Source organism: Hylobates moloch, unplaced genomic scaffold (assembly GCF_009828535.3).
Source record: "Hylobates moloch isolate HMO894 unplaced genomic scaffold, HMol_V3 SCAFFOLD_14, whole genome shotgun sequence".
Taxonomy (NCBI): domain Eukaryota; kingdom Metazoa; phylum Chordata; class Mammalia; order Primates; family Hylobatidae; genus Hylobates; species Hylobates moloch.
The window spans coordinates 57,778,510-57,792,573 of NW_026652289.1; positions in this window are offsets into that span (position 1 = coordinate 57,778,510).

Consider the following 14,064-nt stretch of genomic DNA (forward strand, 5'->3'; position numbering starts at 1 on the left):
TTGCACAAGTATTTTTATTTTGTTGCTAGATCAGCTTAGTGGGGGAAAAAGTTAGATTTACCTTAGTACCTCCTATATCATTATTCATTTATTTATTCATAAGTATTTATCAAACATATACTCTATGCCAGACAACTGTTCACTAAGGATACATTGGTGATTAAGACAAAGATTCTGTCCTCTTGGTGCTTATCTTTTGGTGGGGGAGCCAGACAATTAACAAGAAAATGAATGAATAATTTGAGATAGTGATTAGTGCTTTGAAGAAGATAAAGTAGGATAAGATGTTAATTGAAGTGGGGGGAGAGGTTTGTTGAGCTGTTTTAGACAGGGTAATCAGAAAAGACCTCTCTAAGGAGAGCATATATGATCAGAGAGACCTGGATATCAGAAGGAGGGACTATGCAATGATCTGAGGGAAGAGAATTCCAGGTGATAGGAACAGCAGTTGCTCTGCTGTGTCTGAGGAACAGTAAGAAGACTAGGGTGGCTAGAGATAATGAATGAGGCAAAGAATGGTAAGAGATGAAGTTGGAGTGGTATATAGGACCAGACCATGTTATGGTATCAGAGGCTACAATCTGGAATTTTTATTTTATTCTGGGCTTAAATTCTATTTTAAATGTGTTCTTATGACTGGTTTAATTATCTGCCAGTATTTATTTCTTAAACTTACTTGGAAAATCAAGTTTAAAAAATCATTGGACTTTAGGTGAGAGAAGAGAGACATGTCAAGAGTATGTGAATGTAAAGCTTATTCAGTCAAAAATATTCCTCTCTGGGACTTCTGGAAAGCTGCAGTCTTACTGGCCTAAGGAATCAGAGGTAGGAATTCAGTCCTGCCAGAGTGAAAAGTGATGGGGCAAGTCATGGAAAAGAGGAAGCCAGAGGGGAGGAGACCCCAAATCTCATAAACTCCACCCAAATCTCTGACTAATCACGAGTTATGCCTGTGTTGTGACCTCTGGGGGCCCGACATAAAACAACTGTTGCAAGCCTTAGCTTAGCTGCTACTCATCACAGTGGAAATGGAGTTTGGAATTTGAGTCCAGCCAAGTTAACCAGCTGTTACAGCAAACTTCAAGTGTTTAGGAAGAAGATAACAATTTATCATCCAAAATGTCCAGTATAAGATTTAAAATTACTAGTTATGTGAAGAAATTAGAAAGTGTGACCTAATATCAAGACAAAAAGGAATCAATAGAAACCAACCCCAAGATGACCAGAATTTGGAATTGGCAGACAAGAACTTTAAAGCAGTTATTATAAATATATTCCAAGAGGAAAATGTAGTCATAATGAAGAGATAGGGGGAATCTCAACAGAGAAATGGAAACTAAAAAAAGAACCAAATGGAAATTCTAGAACTAAAGCAGACAAGCTATCAAAACTGGCACAAGGAGAAACAAAGTCTGAAGCGCCTATATCTGTTAAAGGAATTGAATTTGTAATTATAATCCTTTCCACAAAGAAAACTCTAGGCCCAGACGACTTCACTTTCAAATTCTATCAAACAATATAAGAAAGAATACCAGTCTTATACAAGCTCTTCCAAGAGAAAAGGACTAGAGAACACTTTCCATCTCATGAGTTCAGCATTAACCTATTACCAAAACTAGGCAAAGACATTGCAAGAAAAGAAATTATAAACCAACATCCCTTGTGAAGTTATATGTGTATCTTAACAAACTATTAGCAAACATATCCTGCAATATATTATAGAAATAATACATCGCATCTAAGTACAGTTTAGCTCAGCCACACAAGGCTGGTTTCACATTCAACAACCAAGCAATGTAATTCACCATATTAAGTGAACGAAAGAGAAAAATCATGTCACCTTCATCTTACTAGATTTAAAAAACATTTGACAAAAGTCAACATCTATTTATGATAAAACCTACCAACAAACTAAGAATAGAAAGGAATTTACTTTCTTCACCTAATAGCGGCCATGAATATATGCCACTAATATCCATAGTTAATGTTCCCTTACAGGCTTTATCCCTAGATCAGGAAAAATATGAGGATGTCCATTCTTCAATATGTTTATTCAACATCATACTGAAGATCCTAGTTGGTGCAATAAAGGCAAGGGGAAAAAAAGGAAAGAAGGCAAAAAGGAAGAAAGATGACAAAACAAAATGCATAGATGTTTAAAAGGAGGAAATAAAGTTGTCCTTTTTTTAGAGATGATATGAGTATGTACGTAGAACCTCCTAAGAAATCTATTAAAAAGCTACTAGAACCAATAAGTGAGTTTAGCAAACTAAATGTGCAAAAATCAACTTCATTTCTACATGCTAGCAATGAACAATTGGAAAGTGAGATTAAAAAAAACCGGTTTCATTTACAATATGGAAAATGCAAAGAATTTTATTTATTTATTTATTTATTTATTTATTTTGAGACGGAGTCTCGGCTCGCTGCAAGCTCGGCTCCCTGCAAACTCTGCCTCCTGGGTTCACGCCATTCTCCCACCTCAGCCTCCCAAGTAGCTGGGACTTACAGGCGCCCGCCGCCACACCCGGCTAATTTTGTTTTTGTATTTTTAGTAGAGACGGGGTTTCACCGTGTTAGCCAAGATGGTGTTGATCTCCTGACCTCGTGATCCGCCTCCCTCGGCCTCCCAAAGTGCTGGGATTACAGGCGTGGTCCACCGCCCCCGGCCGCAAAGAATTTAAAATAACAAAGTGTTGGAGAGCAATAGCAAGTGGAACTCTCCTACATTGCTGGTAGTAATATAAAATACTACAAGCACTTTGGAAAACAATGTGGTAAACTTTCATGAAGGTAACATACCTATATCATTCAACCAAACAATTTCACTCCTGGGTACTTTCCCAAGAGAAAATACATGTCCACACAAAGACTTTTACACAATTGCTCATAAGAGCCAAAATCTGAAAACTCAAATGTCCATCAACGGGTGAGTGGATAAGGAAATTGAAGTATATCCAAATAATGAAATTCTCTTAGAAATAAACATATACAAAACAACCTGGATAAATTTTGAAAGTATTATGCTGAGTGAAAAAAATCCAGGCACAAATAAAAGTACACATTCTATATTTCTATTTGTATAAAATTCTAGAAAAGAAAAAATCAAATCTATAGTGACAGAAAGAAACCCATCAGTGGTTGCTTGGGACTAGGGCAGGGGAACATTCCTTGCAAAAGTACACGAGGAAATGTTTAGGGGAGATGGAATGTTTTATACCCCAATGTGATGAGGGTTACATTAATACATACATTGTATTAATAGTTGTATGTAAATTATACCTTTATAAAGCATGTTAAAGAAAAAGCAACACACTATTATTTCACCAAATGATAGTTCAAGCAACAAATTCTGTAGTTTCTTAAGGTAGGCTTCACAAAATAGGTGGAATTGTAATGGTCCTTTAAGGAGAGAGAGGATATAAATATGCTTTAAAAACCAACAGAAAGAACTGAAGGCCCAGAAAAAGTCAATAGAGACACGGATGCATAAAAAGCAAAGGATGAGTGAGAAGGGGAGTGGCATCATTAGACTGAAGATTTACAAGGGTGTTCTGAAAGATTCAGATAGACAAGCAGAATGTTGCCAGAACAAGCAGAATGGCCTTTAACCTTTGGGCACTGAATGAATTTTTCAGATTTGGGGTCAGGAAAGTATGTTAGGCAAATGAATCTGGAGCATAGCGCAGGAAGAATTGGAATGGATTAAATTTGTTACAGATGGCATGCCTTTGCAATAATCCTGGCTTGAGAGGGTAAAAGATTGACCTAGAGTGAGGAAAGACAAAAAATGGAGAAGATAGAAAAGGAAGAATTGACTGGACATGGTGGTTACTTTACGGATTTGTGAACAAGGAAAGAGTAAACAATGACTGAGTTTTCAAGTACGGGTAACAAGAACTGGCAGTACTATTAGTAGACATAAGAAGGAGCCAGTCTGGGGAGAAAGGTGCTGATTTCAATTTTAGAAATGAGTTGCCTGATAAACCTACCCTGACCCTACCCTTACCCTCTCTGAAGACTGGCTGAAGTGTCACTGCATACTACCAAAGCATGTCATGCATAGCCCATCATGGCATTTATCACCTTGTGTTGTGACTGTTTACTAATCTCCCGCACTGGACTCAACACACCCTGAAGGTAAAGACAGTAGTTCACTGTGCCAAGCACTGTTCTAAGGGTCTAAGGGGTTTCCAAATGTTCTTCCTACATGGTAAGTTTTTACAAGCATTTGCTAAATGAATACTGAATGTTGAGTTTCAGAAGATAATGAAACAGGAAAGCAGATGTGCCTCTCAGGCAATTAGAGTGGTGAGGTATAGAGATGTAGCCTTCAGAGGCATTTACATGAAATTGATCGTTGAAACCATGATGTAGGATCCCTAAAGGAGAGTTTTTAAACTTCCTGTGGCACTTAAAGTCTTCATTATATACCTGGCAAAAGTGATTGAAAATGAGAAGCTGGAGAGACCAAAAACATGCACCCAAGCCTGTCTTATCCATTAATTGAATTAACTTCTGAATACTCAAGAGTTGGCTCTGCAGATAATCCACTAAAAAAAAAAAAGAAAAAACAGAAAGAAACTGTCTAGCATTTGCTGCTTGCGTCTTCCCTTTATGTACCAAGAATCATGATCGGTGACATTTAGGAAAGTGGGAGAAAAAATTATTGGGACATGGCAACATCCTGGATGCTTCTTTCACCCTGGCTGAATACCGAAGTTCCAATCTAGGCTCCAAGACACTTATCAGCTATAGTGTACTTAGATAAATTACGTTATCTCTCTGGGCCTGAGTCTACTCCCATGCAAAATTCTGATTTTAGTACCTACATCATATTTCTGTTGAGAAGATTACAATATGAAAAACCTAGAACACTGCTGGGCACATGGTAAGTGTTCCATAACTTAGCTAGAGGCAGGAAAGGATATTGGCTAAGAGGATGGACTTTGTAATCCACTACCTAGGCTTCCATTCTAGTTCTACCAATTACTAGACAGGTTACTTTGCCTTTCTGGGCCATTATCTCATCTGTAAAGTACAGCTGTTTTTAGTTCCTCGATCATAGGTTTGTTGTGAGAATTAAATGTATGCTAACCACTTAGAACAGCGCCTGACACATTGTAAACATCATGTTAAATATGACTTATAACCCATCAACCCCTTACCCATATATCTTGATCCCGAGGCCTGCCTTTAGTTATGTCCAGTCTCTTTAGTGGCCTCTCATTTTAGTGAATAGTTAGTACACTGGATGTTTTCTAAGTTCATTTCACAGAGACACTAGATGGAGTGGCTGAGCTAAAGCACCTAAGAACTGCTAGGCAGCCGAATTGGAATTTTGGAACTGAATGGAACTTTAGGGATGGTCTGGTTCACACTTTTTATTTTGTAGATGAAGAAACTGAAGATCAGAGAAGTTATCTGGTATAATCCCTGCCTGCAATTTTCTTAGCAATCCAATGTCTCCATTTCTGGCAAAACTGATCCCACTCTTCATCAGAAATGACTGAATAATAAAGCTGGATGTGCTTGCAACTCGTCTAGAACCATTTGATAAACAATCCTGTAAGCCCCACAGGGGCATGCTGCTGTTGTTTGCTGACTGCTCTGTCTACAATGCCTGGCATGTAGTTCAGTTAATATTTGTTGAAGAATGATAGGGATCTATCACGTTTTTAAAGCTTCAGAGATTGAAAATCTTCCTCGGTACTTGTTCCAATGCTTTCTGAAGGGGATTCCTCCTAATGTAGACTTATTCATTTCATATTTATGTCAGTCCTTTTCTTCTTTTTCTAGATTCCCTGAAGGTGTTATAGCTGGAAAAACCTTCAAGTTAAAATGCCTCATTTTGTCAATGAGGAAATTAACTGAGGCAATTTGTCCATACTCACATAACTGATTAGTGGCAGAGCTGAGATTAGAATTTTCTGTAGCTTGTCATCTAAAAACCAAAAAACACAAACCGCTTCAAGAGACTGTCAAACTTCTTCCACCTGCCCTTTAAATGTTCCCCAACTTATCTCCAGGTCACAGTCTCCAGCTTATTATCAAATTATCAATTTGATTGCTTCCCTCTTGGAGCAGGCTTACTATTTACATCCTTCCTTTTCCTGATCCCAGTTCAAATAACTAGGCTATTCTATCATTGCTGCCCACCCACCTGCCCTTTGTACCTCTGGGCTCTTAAACCCTGTCTTTGAGAAGAAAAGGTAGATCCTCTTTCTCACCTGAACCAGCAGGGATGGTCTTGCAGATATTCCAGGGAGCTCATCCCTCCCTGGTTAGTGTCAGAACAGAAGGATCTCCGACATCTAGAACACTTTCAGGATTGTTCCAAGATGGCGTTTGCAGTTCTGATCAGAGTCTCAAAAGTTATGTTGGGCTCTGAGATAACATAACCCAGGGAAATCCCCAAACAGAAAGCTCCCTAGCTGGACTAAATGACATTCACACACTGGTTTGCTAACAACACCCAGGAAATGTAGAGTTTCTACAGTCAAGGACTGTATCCTTGATATCTCAATCCTTTTCTACAGTTCCATGTACCTATTGGTTTATTTCTTTACTAAGCCTACCACCTAGTTGCAGTAGATTGTAAAAATAGCCAAAAATTCTTCCACTCCCATCAAGAGGTAAAATCTATTTCTCCACTTCTTGACTTTGGTTTGGTCATGTGACTTACTTTCACCAATAGGACATTAGCAAAGGTATTATAAACTGAGGCTTTAAACGTGCTTGAGCCCTGGGCTTGTCCTCTTGCTGTGTTTGGAACTCTAGGACTACCATGTGACTGAGTTCAAGCTAGCCCACTATGGAGGAGACTCCATGTGGAGAAGCAGCTGGTCCCTTGCAAAGAGCCCTCCAACTATCAGACACGTCAAGGAAGTCATTCTAGATCATCTGGCTGCCTCCAACATGCCAGCTGACCAAAGAAGCATCAGGAAGTCCAGCAAATCCGCCAAGCATGCCCAGACAGAAGAGCTGCCCAGTCAGCCCATGCAACTGTGAGATGAATTAATGGTTGTATTTTATGCCATTAAACTGTGGGGTTGTTTGTCATGCAGCAAGCACTACCTGATACACTAGTGGTAAAGACTCCCTAAGGAAAAGACAATCACTATTTTCCTTTTCCCTCCTCACCATGACACTCAGTTTTTTATTTTGTATAATAGCTTTAGTTAGTATTTTGACTGTATATGATGTTTTAGTTCAGTGAGGGGATAGCAAAGTATAATTGTTACACAAAATTACATCAACTGAAAGTGTAGACTTACCTCAGCTTGGCGATCCATCTTTAAAAGTTATGTCAAGTTGGCCGGGCGCGGTGGCTCACGCCTGTAATCCCAACACTTTGGGAGGCCAAGGTGGGTGGATCACTTGAGGTCAGGAATTCAAAACCAGCCTGGCCAAGATGGTGAAACCCCGTCTCTACTAAAAATACAAAAATGAACTGGGCGTGGTGGCGGGCACCCATAATCCTAGCTACTCGGGATGCTGAGGCAGAGAATTGCTTGAACCCCGGAGGCGGAGGTTGCACTCCAGCCTAGGCAACAGAGTGAGACTCTATCTCAAAAAAAAAAAAAAAGTTATGTCAAGTTTATAAGATATTTTGAGCCAGAGTCATTTCTCTCACAAGTCTTGGAATCTCTTGGAGAAAAGGTCCTCTTTCTCTCTAGGGTCTCCATGGTCGTACATGCAAATCACTCTCCTCAGTGGATATAAGAGCTTTGTGAGATGCTGCCTATGGAACTTCTCTGGTCTCAATTTCCTCTTTTTTAAAAATGACAGCAATTTCTCCTTCTTGACAATTTTCTCATCCTTTTAGAACATACACTTTTTGGAAACCCTAAAGTGTATCACAACTTTATCTTCGACATCATCTCAAGCTTCTAAACCCAGTCCCAGAACTGGACCCTTTGGAAAGTTAATTCCCAAGCACTTATTCCCTAGGCTTATCTCTTAGCATCAATATGAATTTTTTTTCAGTCATTCAACAAACCAGGGATAAAACTAAGCATGGCAGAATCAGTCCCTGCCCTCAAATATCTTACGGCATATCTAGAAATTCTTAAAACGAGTTGCAATCATTTTTTAGTTATAATTTGATTCCCAGTGGGGAATAAATTGAGATGATGACCTTGAAAGGGTTAAGAATTACCTACTGCTGGCTGGGCGCGGTGGCTCATGCCTGTAATCCTGACACTTTGGGAGGCCTAGGCGGGCAAATCACCTGAGGTCAGAAGTTTGAGACCAGACTGACCAACACGGAGAAACCCTGTCTCTACTAAAAATACAAAATTAGCTGGGCGTGGTGGCACATGCCTGTAATCCCAGCTACTCGGGAGGTGGCAGGAGAATCGCTTGAATCAGGGAGGCGGAGGTTTTGGTGAGCCAAGATCACGCCATTGCTCTCCAGCCTGGGCAATAAGAGCAAAACTCCATCTCAAAAAAAAACAAAAACAAACAAAAAAAAATTACCTACTGCTTATACCAAATGGTCCTGTCTTGAAGTGTATCACTCTTTGGGATTGATACACCTTCACATGAACCTCAAGTGTCACAAAAAAGTGGTAACCAACTATAGTGCATTTGCTCATGTTTCTAAAAATGGTAAACCACAGTTGAGCTAGTGTGATACTGCAGCAGAATTTTTATGACAAAGTGTGGGCTGCTCTGCAGCAATCCCTCCCAACTCAATTTGCTGATGACTCATCCATTCCAATCTTCATGTTTATAAATCAATGGAGAAAACCATGCTCTATATCTTTTATTCTGTATCAGTCTTTGCTGTTGGAATCCTCTTAGCTCAGTACAGAAAAAGAATTTTGCTTGGACACATTCCAAACTTAAATTGTCCTCTGAATTTTGTACCAAACTGAAAGAAACCAAAGAAAACCTCTCAGTTTCTGAAGCTCAGAGTGTCAGAAATAAGAGGGTCTGGATGTAGGGGCTAGTGAGCAAATAGGAAACTTTGCACTAAATAATTTTTTTTTTAGCTGCAGCTCAAGATTTTAATTTTAATATTTTTCTGTTAATAAAATCAGTAATAAACTCAGTGTGGGAAATTGATTTTAAAAAAGCAAACATGCACAAATAAGCAAATAAAAATCACCTGTTAATTTAGGACAATTGCAAAGAAGAGAAACCCACTCTCACTAGCTCAAGGCAAAAAGGGAGAATATTGGAAGCATAACAGGGACAAGGGTATTACAGTTTAATATTTACAACCTCTCCCCATTGCCTGCTTTTTAAGAAGGATTTGTGCCTGTGTGGGTGGGCTGCTGCATGTGTGCGCTGCTTAGCTCCTGGGCCTGTATTGTACTGACAGTAATCGCTGATAAAGCAGCAGATCTGTAGTAGCTTCCTCTGCTTGCACACAACCTAAAATGCCCACCAGCCCTACTTCAATATATGTACATCCCACAGCTGTCTAGCCCTAGTTTCTGGGTTTAGCAGTACAGTGTTTGATAGACACTCACTAGTAGGTTCACCTTGGATCACATGTCCATACAGCCAATCGCCTACCACTGAAAGGGTGGGATCATTTGGTTTAAATATGGCAGTCTAAGAAGCTCCTTCCAGAAGAGGATATTATGAAGAGGGGAGACTTTGAGTGGGATAGATTATTTTAGAAGATTAGGCAGGGAAGAAGTGAATGGCATCTATAGAACAAATATAATACTATCCAGAAATCATCACTGTTAACATGTCAGTGTGTTTCCTTAGTTGATATGCTGTTTGTAGAAGTATATATGTATTATATAGTTGATAAATGATAAATATAGCTCTGTGACCTGAGCTTTCCATGTATTATAATAATCTATCCTAAACATTTCTTTTTATCATTAAAATTTTTTCTCCAATTACTTTAATGGTGGCATAATACTCCACTGTAGAGATATTATTATAATTGATAAACTATTGGATATTCATGTGATTTCCAAGTATCTATCATTTTACATAAAGCTGCAATAGACATCCCTGTACTTTAATCTTTGTGCTTATTTCTGATTATTTTCTTAGAGGTACCTAGAAGTGGGATCAATGCCTACAAATATTTATTTACTGCCAATTTGTTTTCTAAAATGTTTATACTAACCTGTACTACCACCGGCAATGATTAGATGGGATTATCTCATCTTAGCATCAGCTCTTACCTATTTAGAAAAACAAAACAAAGCATGAAACTGAAGCTTTTCACTGTATATAGTTTTTGCCTCTCCTGTATATTGTATTCGATTCCACATTTGGGGTGACCCAAGTTTAAAGCTGAGATTCGTATGGTTCCCAGAGCAGTTGCATCAGCATCACCCGGGAACTTGTTAGAAAAGCAAATTCTCAGGCTCTACCCTAGACCTACTAAGTCAGAAACTCTAGGATGGGAGCCAGAAATCTGAGTTTCAACAAGCCCTTTGGGTGATTCTGATGCATGCTCAATTTTGAGAGCCACCAGTTGAAAGCATTGAAGAGTTCTCCCTAAGCCCTCACAGTGTTTCCCCAATTTTGAGTGACCGAATAGCATTTTCTTGGCCCTGACCATTTATAAGGGACAGTGTGATGTAACATAAGGATAAGGGGTTTTAGTTTAGAGGGCCTGAGTTGTAATAACTGGATGGCTCCCTACTGGGTATGTATCCAAGCACATGTCATAATAATGTATTACACTGTCATAGCTTACATTTCAAGGTGAAAATTTCTCTATATCATTTAGCCCAAATACAACACTGGAAGGAAGTTTTAGCTAAGGTTACCCCAGATGTTTCATGGTTACACAAGAATACAAAACAAAACATGTTTTCCCCACGGAATGAAAATACAATATGTTTTCTTTAGCAGCTGTGGCTGGAGATTGCAAAATGGAATAGTCTGGCCACCCTCCAAGCCATTAGCACCCCCTCCCTTTCCCCCAAGGGTGAAAGACAATCAAGCCAAAGAGAAGGAAAAACACTCTGCTCTCAACTTCACAGCTAATACCCAGAAACGGAGCTGCCGGAGCATCTGGGATATGTCAAAATAGAGATGACAGAGAGGAGTACAGAGCATCTCACCCCACAACCTCTAGATCAGACTAGTCCACTTTGAATGGCTCTCAGAAGCAGGACCCCAATACTCATCTCAAAGAAATGCGTGACAAGATTGCAGGCATTGTGGTAGGTGTGGTAGAGAAAATTGGGGAGCAAAAGTCTTTCCAGTGCCCTTCATATAGCACGCCAGCAATGATTGTCTTTTTCACCCGGATTTAATAATGCCCCCATTTCTGAGACTGTTAAGGACTGTTAGGCCCATGGCATCTTCAGAAGAGTGCAGGGTGGGATAGTGGGAATAGCATAGATTTGGAGTCTGACAGTGTGAGGGTAAATCTTTATGCACTTCCATATCCCAGCCATATAACCTTTAGCAAGTTACTTAATTTTGCTGAGCCTCAGTTTTCTTTTTTTTTTTTTTTTTTTTTTTTTGAGACGGAGTCTCGCTTTGTCGCCCAGGCTGGAGTGCAGTGGCGCAATCTCGGCTCACTGCAGCTCCGCCTCCCGGGTTCACGCCATTCTCCTGCCTCAGCCTCTCCGAGTAGCTGGGACTACAGGCGCCCGCCACCACGCCCTGCTAATTTTTTGTATTTTTAGTAGAGATGGGGTTTCACCGTGGTCTCGATCTCCTGACCTCGTGATCCGCCCCCCTCGGCCTCCCAAAGTGCTGGGATTACAAGGTGAGCCACCGCGCCCGGCCTCGCCTCAGTTTTCTAATAATACCTCACTGGGATCATAGGGACTTGGGACTGCTGCAAGGGTTAAATGAGGTCACAGGCCAAGTACACAGTAATTGCTCCAAAAATGGCCATTCCCGTCATCTCCTGGACAGTACTTTGGTGTCTTCTTCACCCTGATGTGAAGGACACAAAAAATACTCTGTTGATGCTCAGAAGAAAAAAACAAATCTCATCATGCATTTCAAAACTTCTTCACAGGAAGTTCTTTTCTTCTCTATGCTCTTGTCTATCAGTCTTTCTTTTGATACTTCATGGTGCCCCTTACAAGCCTCTTTCTCTGGAGAGTGTCTGGTATGAGGATTCCTGTCACAAAGGCAGGCCTACATGACTCAGCACGGGTCTCAACTAGACCTTCTTCCAAAGAGGGTGAAAGGAATGAGAGAGCAGGCATTGAGATGTGCTGTCTTTTGCTTGGACCTTGATAGCCTTGGGCACTTGGCCTTCAGGATTCCATTCGGATCAGCCTCCACTTGAATTCTCTATAATCAGGTACCCAATGCTACATTAAGTCCGTTACCAAATCTTTAACCCCAAAGACTTTCCAAAGGCCAGACTTGGCCTTGAGTCGATCTGGAGTTCAGGCCAGGTTCATAATTATACCTTATTTCAACTTTCCAACCCCAACCTCTCCTTGGCCAATCATTTAATGACCCTGGGGGATTCAAATCTGGAGAATAAGGCAAGGACTGAATGAAATTATGTTAATTTCTGTCCAATTTAATTAAATTTTCTTAAGGTGTGATTGATTTCCTTAGGACCTTGGTATATGGTCCAGTGCTGCTTAGCCAATGGGTTAAGTATCTCCAGATTCCCAGATAATTTTCTACTCTTATCTATATCCCCTCACTGCATGAAGACCCTGAGGACTTAGAAGTTAAGGTCTTAATTTGATTTTGAAGATGATTTAAACTTCTGAAGTCTCATCTGTAAGGCCAGGACAGTTGCACAGAATGCTTGTTAAGATTTCTATGCAGAAACCTAACCTAATAATACTCAGTGAACAGGGGTATGGAAATTACCAGTGGGCTGCAGCCTTACTATTTAAAAATGTCTTAGTGGCCAGACATGGTCGCTCACGCCTGTAATCCCAGCAACTGGGGAGTCTGAAGTGCGTGGATCATGAGATCAAGAGATGGAGACCATCCTGGCCAACATGGTGAAACCCCAACTCTTCTAAAAATACAAAAATTAGCCAGGCATGGTGGCGCATGCCTGTAGACCCAGCAACTCAGGAGGCTGAGGCAAGAGAATCACTTGAACCTGGAGGCAGAGGTTGCAGTGAGCCAAGATCGCACCACTGCACTCCAGCCTGGGTGACAGAGAGAAACTCCATCTCAAAAATAAATAAATAAATAAATAAATAATAAATAAATACTTGACGTGTACCAGAACTATGGGGATACAATGAGATTAGAGTAATGAGAAAGACATACATGTCTCTGCCTTCGTGGAGTTTACTATCTACTGGGAAATTCAGACGTTAAACAGAGTGAAAAATATGACGCATATTGCAAGAGTATAACCACAGGATGCTATGAACCTACTTATTAATCAAATGTGGCTGCATAATATTGGATTATTCATTTTAAAAAATGTTTCACTCTATGCCTTGCAACCATTCAAGCAAATATCCAAGTCCATACCTTCTCGCCTCTAGGGTGACCAATTCATCCTGGCTTGCCCAGGACTTTCTTGGTTTTGACACTGAAAGTCCCATGGCCAGGGAAAACTCTCAGTCCTCAAAAAACCAGACAAGTAGGTTATACTTCTTGCCTCAGGGAAAGTCTGGGGCAGAGTTCTCTGGCTTTTGTTTTTTTTTTTTTTTTTGAGACGGAGTCTTGCTCTGTCGCCCAGGCTGGAGTGCAGTGGCACAATCTCGGCTCACTGCAAGCTCCGCCTCCCGGGTTCAGGCCATTCTCCTGCCTCAGCCTCTCCGAGTAGCTGGGACTACAGGCGCCCGCCACCACGCCCGGCTAATTTTTTGTATTTTTAATAGAGACGGGGTTTCACCGTGGTCTCGATCTCCTGACCTCGTGATCCGCCCGCCTCAGCCTCCCAAAGTGCTGGGATTACAAGCGTGAGCCACCGCGCCTGGCCGGCTTTTGTTTTCAAAAGCCTAAATTCTTTAGGATAATGGACATGAATCCTTCAAAACTTCAATGTCGCGAAGCAACAATAACAATATAAAATAGTGGAGGGACTATTCTAGATGTAAATAAATTAGAACGACATAAACAGCAAATGCAATGTGTGACTGTAAATTGGATCCTGGTTTTTGTTCTGAAGCATAACAAACA